Consider the following 16895-nt stretch of genomic DNA (forward strand, 5'->3'; position numbering starts at 1 on the left):
GAATAAAAAATAAGTAAACTAAAATAAACAACTAACTTATATTAATCTAAACTAACCTCTAAAACTTAACTTAATTTAAACATTAACTAACATACAAATTAGCTTTAACAAACAACTTAACTAACATATAAAAACAACTAAACCTAATAACATCTAACCTACCTACTAACTCTAACCTATACTAACCCAAGCTACCCTACACCCTCCTACATGCCACGTCAACCCACCCCCCCATCTAAAACTCCAACTAAGCGCTTCCCAAGCGCTCAAAAGGACTGTACACTGAACGAGAGAGGGGGGACAGGTACATACCGTCCCATCCCAATCTACCATGAAAAGTGGTGATGGGAAAGGAGTAAGGTTCTTGCATTGTTTGAAAACAAATAAAATTAAATGTAAACCCCTTCAAAGACTCCATCGCTTCCCAAGGAGGGTAAGGTAATCAAGCACAAAATCAAAGTAGTACAGGGTGACGTCATCCTTATTGACTAGCAAAAGAAATTTTCAAGTTGACATGCATGAAGGAAGAGGGGAAGTAATGCTAAGATGGGATATTTTAAAAAAGAAGTTATTGCATAAAGTTTTATGGGTAAAAAAAGATTTTTTTTTTTTTTTTGAATTTCTTTTAAAACTTTAACATGTATGTTAGGCTTGATCTTGATTTTGTTTTATCACAAAATTTAAATGGAAAGAATATTTAAAAGAGTATTCTCTGTTGCTCCCATACAAAATAAAAGAAAAGATCTCTCATACAATTTCCAGAATGATATATGTGCTACTACAGGTCTTATTCTTATTTTCCATGCATTTGAAACTTGCTTGTAGGTTTAAATCTTGCTATGGAATTTTATAGGATTGGTATTTTTAATACATAATGATATTAACTTATCACCTATTATGTATCATGCTCAACAAAATCACTATTGCAAGATCATCAAACCTACGTACATCTCTTATGAATTCCGAGTTGATAATTTCTATGATCCCTAAATACTATGCATTTCAATGATACCACATTACATGAAATAATCATCTACATATTCATTTAACTATCTATTATAACTGATGGAGCAAAATTGGAATAACATAGTGACTAAAATAGTCTTAAGGAAATTGAGAAAATAAATAGATCAAAATGATAATGCTCTATTCGTTTTGATGGGAGTATCAAAACACACCAAGTTCTTTCCTCTATCGTGTTTTTCAATTTTAAGTTTGGACATCTTGACATAATTATTTCCTACATGTTCTTGCAAATTCACTTTCAACACAACCATCCATAAACTAAATCATACCAAGCTCAGAGGAGATACCATACATTTACAATTTGAATCTTGCATAATTGAACATCATTGTTTCATCTTATCTTTGATACACATTCATATGACAACACAGAATACGAAAATTTTAAGAGAAGCAAAAATTACTCAATCACTTATTTTATTAACAACCTGATTCAAGGGCTCAGCCAGGAAAGAACCAGGAAGAAAACCCGGCGTTGTGGCCACTACAATCAAAATTGAATTTACAAGTTACATAGGATCTCAATCCCAAATTTCAACAATTTAATCAAATTTTCTTCATGACCCTAATCAAGGGATTTATAATGTTTTCTTCAACTCACTTCTAGAACCATGGAGGAAACAGAATCTGATCAGGTGACAACCAAGCATAACCAAGAGACAATCAAACATGCATAATTCATACATGGTTTACACAATAGGATTCACAATTAATCAAAACTAGGGAAAGGTGGATTCTTCCAACTAGGAGAAGTCAAGCACAACACCAACAGATGCCCAATCGGGGCTATAACCAAGAACTTCCGTTCTTCCAATTCAACATACCAAAATCATACAAGGTTTGTGCTGACTGGTAGGGGCCCATAACACCCTATCCTTTCTCCCTCTTCTCATCCTAAGAAGAGACTCTACACTAGTTGGAGTCCAACTAAATAGACCTTTCCCTAAATTGGTCACTTCTGCCCTCTCCAAGGGTGAGTAATACCAAAACACCCATGCAAGAAAAATCTCAAAATTTCAAACATAAACATGAAAGGAAAACAACCAAAATAACATGGTTTTCAAATCTTCCCAACATAGCCACAACTATACAAACATTGAAACAACAACAAAGTAGCATGAGCATGAAACACAACATAAAAACTGAATAAGGGAGATGAGAATTTCCTACCTTCACAAAGAGGTAATGGAAAAGAACAAGTTTGAGTAGAGTTTCCACTTCCTTCCTTCAATCTTCAAAACTCCTCTCTAAATGTAGAGATTGGGTAACAACCTCCACAAGTCCAAGAAGGGCCTCTAAATAAGCCTCCAACTCAACCACCCAAAAGGATCCATAACTTCTCCCACCCACTTGCAATTCTAGAAACTCCTAACTCTACCCTCACTATGGTTAGACACTAAAAGGAGGTGGGGTGAGGCATCTCATGGAACCATGGTCAATTTTTGCACAAAGGCAAAAAGAGACTTTTTGAGAGACCTCAAAAGTCAATAAAAGGGGCTTAGGGGTTGGAAAAGACCCCTAACCCATACCCATACCCTTTGGGTATAATAATATCATGTTTTAAGCTTTAGGAAATAGGTTTAGAGCCAAATAAAATCTAGGAATAAAATAGGACTTCTAACTACTCTAACATGAAAACTAAGCACTAATCCGAATTAGGGATGACTAACCTCAATTAAGAACCCATAAGCAAGCTGACACCAACTAAACCAACTTGGGTCCAAAGGTTAAACAACTAACCCTAAACAACACACTGAAGCACATAAACAATTTACGAGTGTCAAGCGACACTAAAAGAACGTAATTATGAATATTAACATTCACTGAACAAAGAAGATGCATACATACATCTCACAATACAAATACGTGAATTACGAACAACAAGGTTTCCAAAATTAGCACATAGAGATCAGTTATGTTCCTCCGTAGGGTTTCTCGGCTAAAATATCTGCACACTCATTGCACACATCAGTAGTCCCGTAAAATCACATGTACATAAATGTATACATATCAGCAATTCACATAAATTACAACATACATCAATAAGGGTTTCTTCATCTTGCTTAACTCTTAACCATTTAAAATCTCTTAAATCAAAGTCTCAATCCTACATTTACTGATTTCATTAACATACATATACATGAAACATTAAATGACAATCATCAAATATATCTGAAAGTAACATCACACAACATGAAATAATAAAGTATGTTCTAAGCATAAGATAATGTCTCGACATCTTGAGTCGTGAATAACAAAATAATAGTAATGTATCACTATGCTACGATGGGTCGTGGCGAGGCCTCACATCATGGTAAAGCAACTTTTGTATATAGCTAGCCTTATTCTTATTATGAAACCTTTTCATGGTTTGAAAGAACATTTGAAGGCTTTAGAGCTCTTTTTCCACAAAGTTGGGAAGTAATTGAAAACCAACAAGATCAAATTAACAATGTTTTTCTTTAAAACGAAGAAGCAGCATGTTCGCTTTATCCTTAGGGAAAGCTTTTTGAAGAGAGTGTCACAATAAAAGTACCTATGAGTTGGTTCCACAATAAGCTCCCTTAAGAAACATGTAGAACAAAAAGGATTCAAAGAGGATGGACAGCTTCTTAGCTACTTCAAAACAAGTGCAGGAAACCAAAGTTGTGGGATTGGAAAACCATCTTTTCTTTGTTGGTCGTGTTGGTTGTCCTCTACAATTGTGAGATTGTGGGGAGTAGTATGTCAAACCTTAACTAGAGACAGCTAGAAAAAATCAAAGAACATTTAATCATCAATACTCTTAAAGTCAAATCCACAATTCTCTATGAGATCCTGTTGAATGAACAAAGATGTTTCCAATGGAAGCATCAGTTATAATATATTTGCTAAGCTATTTTAAAAAATCTAAAACATGAAGAAGAAGAAAATCACTGACCCAAAATTATTGTTTAGAGGAATTAGGACTATTGAAAGAAGAATTGGATGAAGCAAAAGAAGTGGACGAGCAAATGGGACATTAATGGGTAGGAATGTGTTAATATCAATGAAGAGACATAAAAAAAAAATTGTAAGAAAAATTCAAGACTTCCATGTTAGAAAAACAAATAGGTTGGAAAATCACACTATATCAAAAAGTTCAACCCCATATGGGAACATAATGAAAAGGCTTATTTAAAGGCTGCAATTGAGTCAAAGGCTAGAATTTTAGTTGTTCAATTGAGGATTGGGTCTCACCATCTTAGATGTGACACAAATAGATGTCCGGTCACCAAGAGGAAAGAGAAAATTTTGCAATATCCTACAACAAGGAATGGTTGAAACTGAGCAACATTTCATACCAGATTGTATAGCACATAAAGATATTCATACTCAACTTGGAAACATCTTGCAATTGAACTATCTAAAAGAGATATTAAAACGAGGGGACTTCACTATCTGAAAAAGATATTCAACTGACGGGGCCTCATTCTATAATAGATTTTATAATCAAGATATTATAGAAAACCTGTAATTAAAAGAAACATATTTTCGTATACAAACTGAAAACCCAATCCTTTACAGCCACTGATTATTCTTTTCGAGATTTTAGTTACTAGGTAGAGAGAACACAAAATTCATTTTAACATTACTAAACTTGCCTTAGCTCAAAATGGAAGCACATATCTATAAATTCAACCATTGGAAAGCATATTTTGTGGGTGAAATCTCTCTGAATCATGAGCTAAATGTGGGGTTGGATCGAATGGACAATGAATATGTGTTGCACCTTTTGAATGGATGTCTACTTTTCTATATTTGTCATTTGTTCATCAATTAGACCAACGTATCCATAGACAAAGTACTCAAATATATATCAAAATACATAGATCCATATACAAAATGTGACTGATCATGCCATCAGAATGTGTATAATATCGATGTTTCTGTATATAATGTGGCATATGCCATCTCAAAATGTCTCATGATGCATCCTATGACAACTATACTATCCTAGGGTGCTGGTGGATGATCAAAATGCAACCTCTTCACTGCACTAGGTGGATCGGATGCCTCCTACATAAACAAAAATGAAAAACCCAAAGTTAGACTACTAAATTTATATGATTCTTTGTATCTAACATTGCATTACTTAAATGCATAATGATCTTTTTTTTAATGAAGATTTATACTATCAAAATTTCATAATAAATACCTCTCTCTTTGACCTCCTACACCGGTCAGGAGTCCTCTCATATGCCCTCGATAATGCTTCTACCTCTTTGATTATGGGCTGTATATATTCAAATACGTTTGTCAGATGAATCTACAATTTAAACTATAAAATTATAATTCATAGCATGCTAAATTTATAACATATTTAATCATGAATTCAAACTACAACTTACTATTGTAGGCTCCTCCTCAAGAGAGAGTGGCTGCATCATCAAATCTACGTAACTCTCCCGTCGGACCTCATGTGCACTAGGAGTCTCCTATGAGGTACAAAATAGTAGTTGTTAATATCATGGAAATCAGTTTTGAATTTATTTATGAAGATAAGGATAATAAAAAATAAATGATACTTATACATACAATGGGGCTCTCAGTGCGAATGGAAATCCCTGATGGTCTACAACGCTGAATCTGTACATGCTCATTGCCAGTAGCCACACCCTATATACAATAAAGAATGTAATTAAATGGGATTACCACAAACATGTTGCAAGAATGCATCGATATTTAATCAAATAGAAAGCACCTAATTACCTTTCCTTTGTCAATGTGTACTAGCTCATCCCTCGCAATTTGTCCCCCCGGGACAAGTGGTACCTGCAAGATAAAAGAAAGTTTAGCAACCATATATGCTAAATATCAAATAGAAAAAAAAATGTGAACACAACATAATGTACCGTAGATGTCTCAAGGCCAAATGAAATGGCCAAGAGCGTGGCATCATCAATCTGTCTGAGCTCCTCCTTGGTCATCAACTAAACATGAATGCAGATCACATACATATAAAAGTCAATATGGCTTAAAAATTAAAATTACTCTATTATAAAAATTAACTTTAAATCGCATATGTCATAACAAAAAAATGTACACTCGTACCAACACCGAAGGAGTCCATGCCTCTGCATTCCCCTCCTCTCTCGCATCAAGGTCTGTAGCCTCTGCGCGTGTGTCTGGTGTATCCTCGTCTAATACAAAATGATACTCAAGAAGATCACCTGTTGGACCCAGGCAAATATTCTTGCACGTAATGCAAGTGTGAGGCACACAAATGTGTGATGAGCTAGCCGATGATGAACTGGCACCAACATCATCAACATGAGGAGGTAGGACTAACCTAGCTTGAGATATTATTAGGCTACTCAGCCTATTAATGGCTCTGATGGTCTGAGAGCTAGCCTCTATCATAATATCTAGATGTTGCACTCAAGGACGAGGGGAGATATCAGTGGTGGGGGACAAAAGTGTCAGCTTTCTTCCGCTAGGAAGAGGGTCTATCCTAAGGAGCTCCTAATCCTAAGCCCATGTTGGGCTTCATGCTCCAATAGTTCACTTTAAGTTTCAACACAAATTTTGCATATAATTTTCTAAGGAAAAAAAATGGTATGTCTAAATTTCCATGTGGAGGGATATCAAAGACCATCCACCAATGATCCCAAAAGTTTGCACGTATGGCATCATTTGTGCACCATTTAATGGATAGTTTGGATTTTTTGGGTCGACTGGTAAACCTGTTTTCGGGTTCGCAAAAAGGCTAGCCAAATCGTCTTTGGTTATGTTAAGGGCTGCAACCTCATCATAGTCCAAACCATCATCAAACATCTCGTGCATTTCATCACACCAATGAAGAGCGGTATTTTGTTGGTTCGTAAGGGTTTCAATGTTATCCACTATGGTATTTAACATAGATAACATAGGAGCCAATGCGGGTACATTATTATATGTTCTATGCAAACCTCTCAACTCGATGAGATTTTCATTTATCAAATCCTCGATTCAAGGAGGGTTTTGAGGGGGTAGAGGATCATTTGGTGGACAGTTTTCTGGGAGTACTGGATCGTTTGGTGGGGGGTTATGAGGAATATTATTCCCTGCCTCAGTGTCATCATTTTGATCAGCCATTCCTATTGAATTGCAAAACGTAATATATATTTTTTTAAAACCTTAATTTTAACCTTTTTTTTCAAAAAAACCCTAGATTCAACTAAAACAAACAAAATCATGCTAAAATCTATTGAATTTAGGTTTAAAATGAGTTGGGGAAAAAAAACATGCCTTAATATCTGATATTCGATATTCAATCGTATATCCGATTGCCCTGGCAAAAAATGGCCCCAAATAACGTAATAATGGGCCCGAGGGTCTATGTTTTTTATTTTATGTTGTGCACAGATATAGGATATCTGATATATTATATATTAATTATAACATATAATATCTTACATTTTTATTATTATATGATATTTTATATATAATATATTACATTATATTATATTTTATTATATTTTATATTTTTTTATTATATTTTATATATTATATTACATTACTATATATTATAATATAAAATATTATATTATTATATTATTATAATTTATAATATATTATACTTTTTTATTATATATTATATTATAATATATTACTTTTTTATTATTATATTTTATATTATATTATATTATATTTTATATATATTTTTATATATTTTATATATATTATATTACATTACTATATATTATAATATAAAATATTATATTATATTATTATAATATAATGTATTATTATATTATTATAATATAATATTATTATTACATTATATAATAATAATATTATTATATTATATAATATTAAATAATATATTATACTATTATAATATAATATTTTTATATTATTATAATATAATAATAATATTTTTATATTATTATAATATAATAATAATATTATTATATTATATTATAATAATTATAATTATGGTATTGTTAAAGTACGCTAATTATCGGATATCCAATATGTGATCAGATATCCAATAATATCAGATATCTGATGTCGAATTGGATATCCGATAAGGCTTGGCCTTACCTTCTAGGTTTGGTACCTAGATAGGTGGAAAAAAGTCAGAGCAGATTTTGAAGCGCTTTTGGATGTCTTCAAACTCTATTTTTTTCACATCGCTACTTTTTGGCACACCATGATCCTGCACATACCTGTGTCTAGAAACAGATTGAGTGGGCACATCCCATCAATGTGGTCTTCTTTTATGGAACTATCGCTGCTCAATGACAATTTGCTCACTAGCAATATTCCTCCAAGCATAAGCAAGTTATCTAAACTCTTATGGTTATATCTTGCAAAAAATAAAATAACAGAAATGATCCCTAATAGCTTGTCCAATTGCTCTTCCTTGGTTGTCCTAAACTTGGGAAATAACAATTTAGCCCGGGAAGCTTGCCTCATGATTTTGGTAAATTCAGTCAATTATATTCATTAGTTGCTCATAGTAATAACCCGATTGGATCATTTCCTTCATCAATAACAAATTTCTTAAATCTTCAAGTTCTTGATATTGGGAATAACTTTCTTAAAGATGAAATACCAGAAGAACATACAAATCTTTCAAATCTAAGAGTATTGGTGATGAAGGGGAACAATTTTAGAGGCAATGTTCCTTTACACATAGGCCAATTAATGAATCTCCAAATTTTACTCCTTTCTTCCAATCGTTATCCATCAATCTCCTCGCCATATGAACTTCCCACCTCAAGTTTGATAGATGAGCCTAAATTGTGGCATTCTTAGAGTCCAGCTTTAAAAACAAACTTTTCGTAATGCCCCCAGCTCTATATTTAGCTGATAGGCTATTATAGGTAGGCATTTCACCCAATACCTGTCCGTTCAGTTGAAACCAGATACCATTAATTGTTTTAGTCTCAGAAACTACTCATCAAATAATAAATGAAGATTTATGTAAACCTATCTATAATCTCATATAAAATCAATTACATTAAAGGGAGAAAGATCTCAACAAATCTCTGAAATTTCTGGACATTTGCCCTTTCATTCCCACCGCCCTGATTTTTCATTAGTGGAAGAAGCGTGTAGGCTCTAATTGCGTCTACAACCTTTCACAAAGTCCAGACGTCATTTTGGGAGACTGGGCAATTTATTATAGAGGTTTTGCTTGAATATATAAGCTTGTGTTTCATTTCAATAAGGCTGCAAACACAAACAGCAAACCCATGTGGTAAAATTGGAGGTATATGTCTGCAATTTTGGGGTTGTTGGATATATTTGGGCTTGTGAATTAGCAAAGGAGGCTAGTGGCTTGTGTCAAGAACATACGATTTGAAATTGGGATCAGTGTTTTTTGCTTTGCTAAGGCTTCATTTAAAATTGGGATCAATGTTTTGCTTTGCTAATGCTTCAGCATTGAAGCATATTTACACAGGCAACATTTTGATTATTGTTCAATTGGGAGGAGGCTCATGGCAACTATACTGGCATATTTAATTTGAAAATTCAAATTCATTATTATTGAATGTAATTCCCAAATTTATATTTTGCAAGAAAATTTGGATTCCATGTTTGATGATTGTAATTTTCAATTCATAGCAGCTTGAGGTATTGGTATAATTCTATCTATCAGTTAGCTTAGTTTCAATGTACACCATTGAATCTAATTGATTGCATAAAATCATACATACCAAAACTCAGAAAGTAAATTCATTTCAAACATCATATACTGGTTAAACAGAGATGTGTACCAACTGTTTGACAAAATGTCGAACTTCTGAATTTGTTTTATGAAATCAGAGTTGTTGAAGATATAACCAGATAGGGTAATTGCAAGTGAGTGAAAGACAAGATTCTGTCAAAATTCTCTCAGCTCCCTAATTTTTGCCTTGGGTAAAATATGATAAAACTCAAGCATACCTCCAAATTTGTGCAAAATGATGAAAAAAAAACATAAGAATGAATACAGGAAATCGAGCGATGGTGAGCAAGTTTGAGAGTGAATAATGAAATAAAGAGGAGAATCCTCAAGGCATGGTAGAATCTGCCAGCCTTGGAGGATTCCAATAATCTTTTCCTACCTTGGATTCTTGTCCTTTATCGATGGGTAGATTAAAGCACAAAGTAACTTATAAGTGAAGTAAAATGGAGATCCAAACATTATACTGACAATCAAAATGGAAGACCGGCTAAAATCAATGGAGAAGTATTGAGACCTTCATTGATTTATTTTTATTCTATATTTGCAAACTAGTTTCATGTACTTTCTCTATTTTTTTTCCATATTTTTGAATGTCATTTTCTCAACGTTAATGTGTGTGTGAGAGAGTATATATATATAGTTTTAATCTCAAATCAAGTATTTTTATAATTGATAATAGCTGTTAATTATATTAATAAAATGTTAACAGCACACATGATATAAACTAGCTTATATATACATCTATATAGATTACGCCGAGAGTAATCGTTCTCGAGGTGCCTATTTTCATTTTCATAAATCCCAACTGTGATTAAAATAACCTTGGGATTAAATGAAAATAGGCGCCTCAAGAACGATTACTCTCGGCGTAATATATATAGAGGTATATATAAGCTAGTATTTAATTTGGAAGTTTGTAACCGCTCTCAATTTTTTTTTTTATTGACAAGGAATCTTGGCATATTCCCGTGCTCGGCATTTGTGCTGCCATTGTATAGAATGCCTCTCGGCGTAATAATATATAAATTATACAAATTATATTACTCATTAAAATTATTATTTTAATATTAATGTTATTATATATAGGGCATAATATTTCCACATATATATTATGACTATTAATTTAAATATTTATTTCTCTATATTATGATATATTATAATATATTATTTAATTTAATTTGTTTATTTATACTCTATTTTGACATCAATCCTCCCCTCTCAAATTTTGCTTGTTCTCAAGCAAGATTGAAAATTTTTCACACTGCTAATATACAAGCATATAATTGGATGTATGAAAACACAACATATACAAGTAAACATTTAGTGCATGAAAATACAAAGTAGACACATGAAAGTGTAAAGTAGACACAATGTAGACATGTGAATGTATGAAGACATGAAGAAAATATGATGTAGACATATAATGCACAATGCCTTATAATTTATACCTAGCAATGAACTAGGGCCGACAAAAAGATTTACAAAATCTATTTCTTCAATGGAATCTTGCAACCACAAGTGATCATTTAGTACACATCGGTACATGTAAATTTCAAAGAAAATGACTTGTGATAAATTACACTAAGCCAATCCCAGGCTAAGTCCAAGAGCGGAACTTTGATCCCCTTGGCCTCGGTGGTAGTGTTTACACATACACGAGGTGGCCTGCTTAGCAAGATGTTGCTTGTGTTTTGTCTTGATTTTTTTATTATTCTTGGTCAAGTAGAACACTTAGACCATTTTGCTAAAGGGTGTTATTATATTAAATAAAGGAATGATAGTTGCTTATGTAGATTTACAATGACGTTTTTAAAAGAAACTAAAATTAACAAAAGACAAACTAGGAAACTTCCCTAAACAAACTAAAGATGACTAGATGACCATTAAAGAAACATTTTCTTATCCTAATACCATCCCTTAATGGTCATCATCTAACTACCTAGTAGAAGGCTACATGTCTTGTGGTTATAAATTCTTCAGACCATTATGCTAATGTTGATCCCTCCTTTGGATCTGTAAATGACCCAGAAGCAATCCAATCTGATGTTGAAAAAAAGGTACTACTCCTTGTAGCCAAACACTAAGATGAAACTAAAACCAAGATTTTGAGAAAAATCATCAAACCCTTTTGCAAACAATCTATAAAGTTTGGTCTAAAGTTGTTAGCAAAATTAAGTTTCCCTATTGAGAATGAATCCACATTTAAGCAACTAGTGGGCAATTTGATCTATCTCACCACCACTAGACCCGATCTCATCTTTACAATCAGTTACATATCTTACCTCCTGATAAAACTTAGTTTAGATAACTAGGTTGTAATAAAGTGCATCCTATGTTATGTCAAGAGCACTCTAAACTTTGGTATACTTTGTGGACTAACCAAAGATCCCTAACTCATTGGTTACATAGACTCAGATAGGAGAGGCTTTGTTGATGACAAGAAGTCCACTTCAAGTATGTCTTCAATTTGGGCACAGATGCTATCACTTCAACAAGTAAGAAGCGCCAAACAATATCTCTTTCATCTACATAAGTTGAAGATCAAGGAACAATGAAAGAAGGTTGTTTTGCAATTTGGATTTGAAGGTTTCTTTTTGACATCCATATACCTCAAGCAAGCATGCTATCTCTCTTCTACAATAATCAAAGAGTGCTCAAACTTGCAAAAAGCCTCATCTTTCATGAGCAAAACAAGCATATTGCTCTTCATTGTCAATTCATCTAAAAGTTGGTCGAAGATGGATCAATGGACTTGTAATATGATCTTACAGCAAACTAGACCGTCGATGTTCTTATCAATTCTCTTCTTCCAAATTAAGTTGTTAAGTTTGGGGAGCTCCTTAGTAGTTGGCAAGTTGACCATTAAGGAAGGTTATTAGAATAATATCTATGAACATCTTGTTTATTATTCTTTTAATGGTCAATATTTTGTATCTTGTACATATTAGAATATTTCTAATATTCTAATATCTTTCATTATTAGAATTTTTTTCATAGCGTCATCTTTGTAAACTATATATGAGTGTCTTGTTCATTTATTTATCATTCAATTATTTTACCAATTACTTTTGTAATAGTCCATACATTTTGTTCCTTGTTGATTGTAAGTAAAGGTGTAAGTTTGTAAACTATATATGAGTGTCTTGTTCATTTATTAATCATTCAATTATTTTACCAATTACTTTCGTAATAGTCCATACATTACTTGTACATTGTATGTAAAGGTGTAAGGTTAGATTGGTCCTGAATTGCATGTGTTTAACTTTTTTAGATGTTCATTTAGATCTTTCTTTCATAGAGTATTTGAATTGATATTGACAATGTGAAAAACAAAATTGTCTCCATAGAAGATATCACCCTCTTATGCCTATCTAATTTTGGTACCATCAATATTACCTTACATTCTTAGAGTTAGTTAGAATTTATAAATCCTTTCCTTAGCAATTATTTGGTTGGAAGTGATTAAAGAAGTTGTTAAAGTAGTTGATAGCCACTGAATGAATAGTGTAAGTGCCTTTGTGGTAACTAGCATATCACATCATTATATTTAAGAAAAGTACAAATTAAGAAGACACTTTGAGGTTGTTTCATTTGACACACAATTTGTATATATTGTTTGGCATACGAGCATCCTTACTCAAGAAAGAGTAAGAGTATTGGTGTTTCATATTGAAATGCTAAGTATTTGACTCTATGTTGTAGTGGAAGTGGAACAAAACCCGCATCAACAAGACTATTATCATCTCCTTTGAAACAAACATTTTCATTATTACCCTAAACAAATCCTCTTTTTTAATTGTATAAAGGGGAAAGCTCATTATCTCATCCTTTTACTACTTAATACTTTATCCCTATGGTTCTTGAGAGCATTTATAGGCATTGTCATTATTTAAGATAAGGACAATCTATTGGAGAGATATATTATATTGTTTTAAGGGTATAGAAGCTTTATAAACAATTCATATGCATTGTCTATACATTTATATTTAGCACAGATTGTTTTATGCATATGCTACAATCATGGAAGCTATTAAATTATTTTGTTAGTACGTAGGAGATATTTTTCGCAAGCTAAATTGTAAAATTGCTATATGAATTTGAACTCATTGTCCATTATTTCATGAGAAGGGATTCATAGGAACCAATCTCTCATGAGAATGAATGGAACATTCAACACTCATTGCATCTAAGTGATGCTTACAAAGGTGTTATAGTGGAGCTTCCTGAGAGCCCATTCTGGTACTAGTCACGATACTCAACTGCACTTAAGTACAGTGTTTACTCCAAAGTGCCCACTCTACTTGAAACTTCATGTGCCAAACCTTTAAAAAGTACTACATGCCCTAAGAACCATTCATTATTAAACCCCTTGAGCTCATTAATACTCTCCACTAAATTTAAGCACGCAAAAAATTGTATTGCAAGACAAAACATTTACATTTGACCAAGATGAATAAAGGGCTTTGGAGACTAAGAAACATTAAAAAGGTCCAAATATATGATTTTTGAAAGTCTTGTTATACTATATCAACCCATTGCTTTGTAATGTATACATTATATTAAACTTACAAAAAAAAAATGTGGTAAATGCTTCTAACATTTTTCTTTGAACATATAAGTTTACTTGTAGGAATAAACATATACCAATTTACCTTTTTTATTTTTTATTTTTCTCTTCTACATTTTATTTTTTTGATAACAAATATATATGAATTTATTTTAAAATTATGTATGTGAACCAATCATTTTCTCAATTAAATTGACCAATCACATTAAGGAATTAGACAAGCTTCAAATATTTATATTTTATATGATTATACAAATCTCAATTTTGTAGAATCCTATTGGGTCCTACTAATTTTGGTAGGGAGTAAAAGTAATTTTCATCAACAAAAAATACATATTTTCAACAAGTCTAATCAAAATTTATGAACCTCATTTTTTGTACCTATTGATGCGAGTTTTGTATCACTTACATAACATATTAGTAATTGGATATTCGATATGGAGTATCAAACATACAATTCCTCTCTTGAAAAGTTATCGCTCATGGGATATGAGAATAACTCCAATGTTCCTTACTCTTGTGGATACTCGCTCAGTTTTATCGATGTGATTTGCTAGTAATCACGTAGGCGGCCTTACACAAATTGTTGAGGATGATTGGACTTTGATGGGATGATGGTGATGGTGATGGGTTTGTGAAGTATGCCGGTGGTAGATAATGTTGATGGTGGTGATGATGGAGGATGAGTCTGCCAATGATGATGTTGATGGGAAAGCAATGTTGGTGGAAGGTGAATGGATGTGTTATGATACTTGACTAACTTCTCCAACTTCTCCCTTCTAAACTTCAACTACCCAGCTACTCACTATTCTACTCCTACTCCTACGAATGGAAGGTTAGCAAATGGATGGGGATTGAACCTAATGAGAGCTGACCAGTGGCCTCACTTCCATAGGTGCAATGATTCGAAGAAATAATAAACTAGTTTACCACACAAAGCTTCCCAACCAGCTGCTAGGATGCTAGTGGTCTAGTATTGATCCCTATCAAACATTTACCAAAGCTAACATACAACTATCCATCTACTTTAACCTCACTTAAACAACTTCAAATAAAATTTGCTTCAACAACTTGAAAGGAAATCTAACTATGCAGAAGTAGAAAACATGCAATAACACCCAATGTTCTTAATCAACATGCAAATCGCAATAATGAAAAAGAGAGCAATTTTGGTATTATCTTCACAACAATTTCTCCAACACTTTACAAATGAGAGCAAATGGCCTTATATAGGGGCCAAAAATACAACGGACGATGGAGATCAAAATAAGATCAACGATCCAAATTGGATCCTAAAAACCCTAATTAGGGTTGCCACCCCATCGACCAATGAGAAGCTGCCACCCCATTAATAGACCAATGGAAAAAGTGCAAAAAGTGGCAACCAATGAGAAGGCACCAAAATAGTGGCCAATCAGAAATAGACACTTGTCCTATTCTAGAAGAAAGAGAGAAATTGCAACTTGGGCTTACATCAAATGATCTTCTAATATAACTCTTCCCTTTTCTTTCATTTTCTTAGCTAAGGCAATGAACTTAGCTAGCCTTTCGTTAACTTCTTCCATAGGAGGACAAGGTGTGTGCTTCACCCTAAGTTTCGCTGACTTCACCACGCCACTTACTGCTTGTAGTACCCTTTCGTGGTCCTTCTCATATTCCTTCACAAATCCAATAAAAGCACTGAGAGAGGAAAGGGTGCCCAAATGCTTTTTCTTGATAGCAACCATTCCTAACTCATCCAACCTCGATCCAAAATTTGTTTCATTGACATCCTCTTCTTTGATATCCTCAAAATCAAGTGTCACCCCAATGTCACTAATCATGGTTGAAATAGAAGTGTTGATGCTTGGGATGTGATGTGCAACTGCCTTTTGTATATCCTTTTATGGTATTGCCATTAGTATTGGTTATTTGCCTCATTTTCGAGAAGGGTGTTTTGGGCATCATATCCTCTTTGTCTTTCTTAGTGTTTGTCCATTTAGGATTTTTGCTTGTGCTAACATCCTCCATCTTGTCACCCTATTACGAGATGGTAGAGTGGTGGACCAAAAGGCAAGTAGAACCAATGGAAGCAATCATTAGACTAGAATGAAAGAAGGATGTCAGCTTAAGGACCCCTTACAACTCTAGATGATGAAAATTCACCTTAACCAATAATCTTACAGTGACTTTTTGGAATTAGGACGAGACCTCAAGAACTTCAAACCCACTTGCAAATCAGAAATTTATCATGCAATTCACCTCCAAATAAAATTATCCAACCTAGGGAAAAAATTACAGCCTCTTGCAAAAATCAAAATTTTATCTTCCACAAATTTTGGCTCCCACAAAATTCGGCTCCCACAAAATTTGTCTTCCACAAAATTCGGCTCCCACAAATTTCGGCCTCCACAAATTTTGCCCTGCCACAAAATTCGGCTCCCACAAAATTTGGCTCCCACAAATTTTGGCTCCCACAAATTTCGCCCTCCACAAAATTCGCCAAGCAAGAAGAGTACAGATCTGCTCTTGCAAAATCACAAACACCTTGAGAAGGAGAAGTGAGAAGTGGGGAGGAAATGGGAGAGAGGCCTCCTCTTATACCCAACTTCACAAACTTTCCCTTGCTGGCCGACTTGGACCCTA

The sequence above is a fragment of the Cupressus sempervirens genome, chromosome 11, assembly GCF_028749045.1.
Source record: "Cupressus sempervirens isolate cs-2001-9-10 chromosome 11, ASM2874904v1, whole genome shotgun sequence".
NCBI lineage: Eukaryota > Viridiplantae > Streptophyta > Pinopsida > Cupressales > Cupressaceae > Cupressus > Cupressus sempervirens.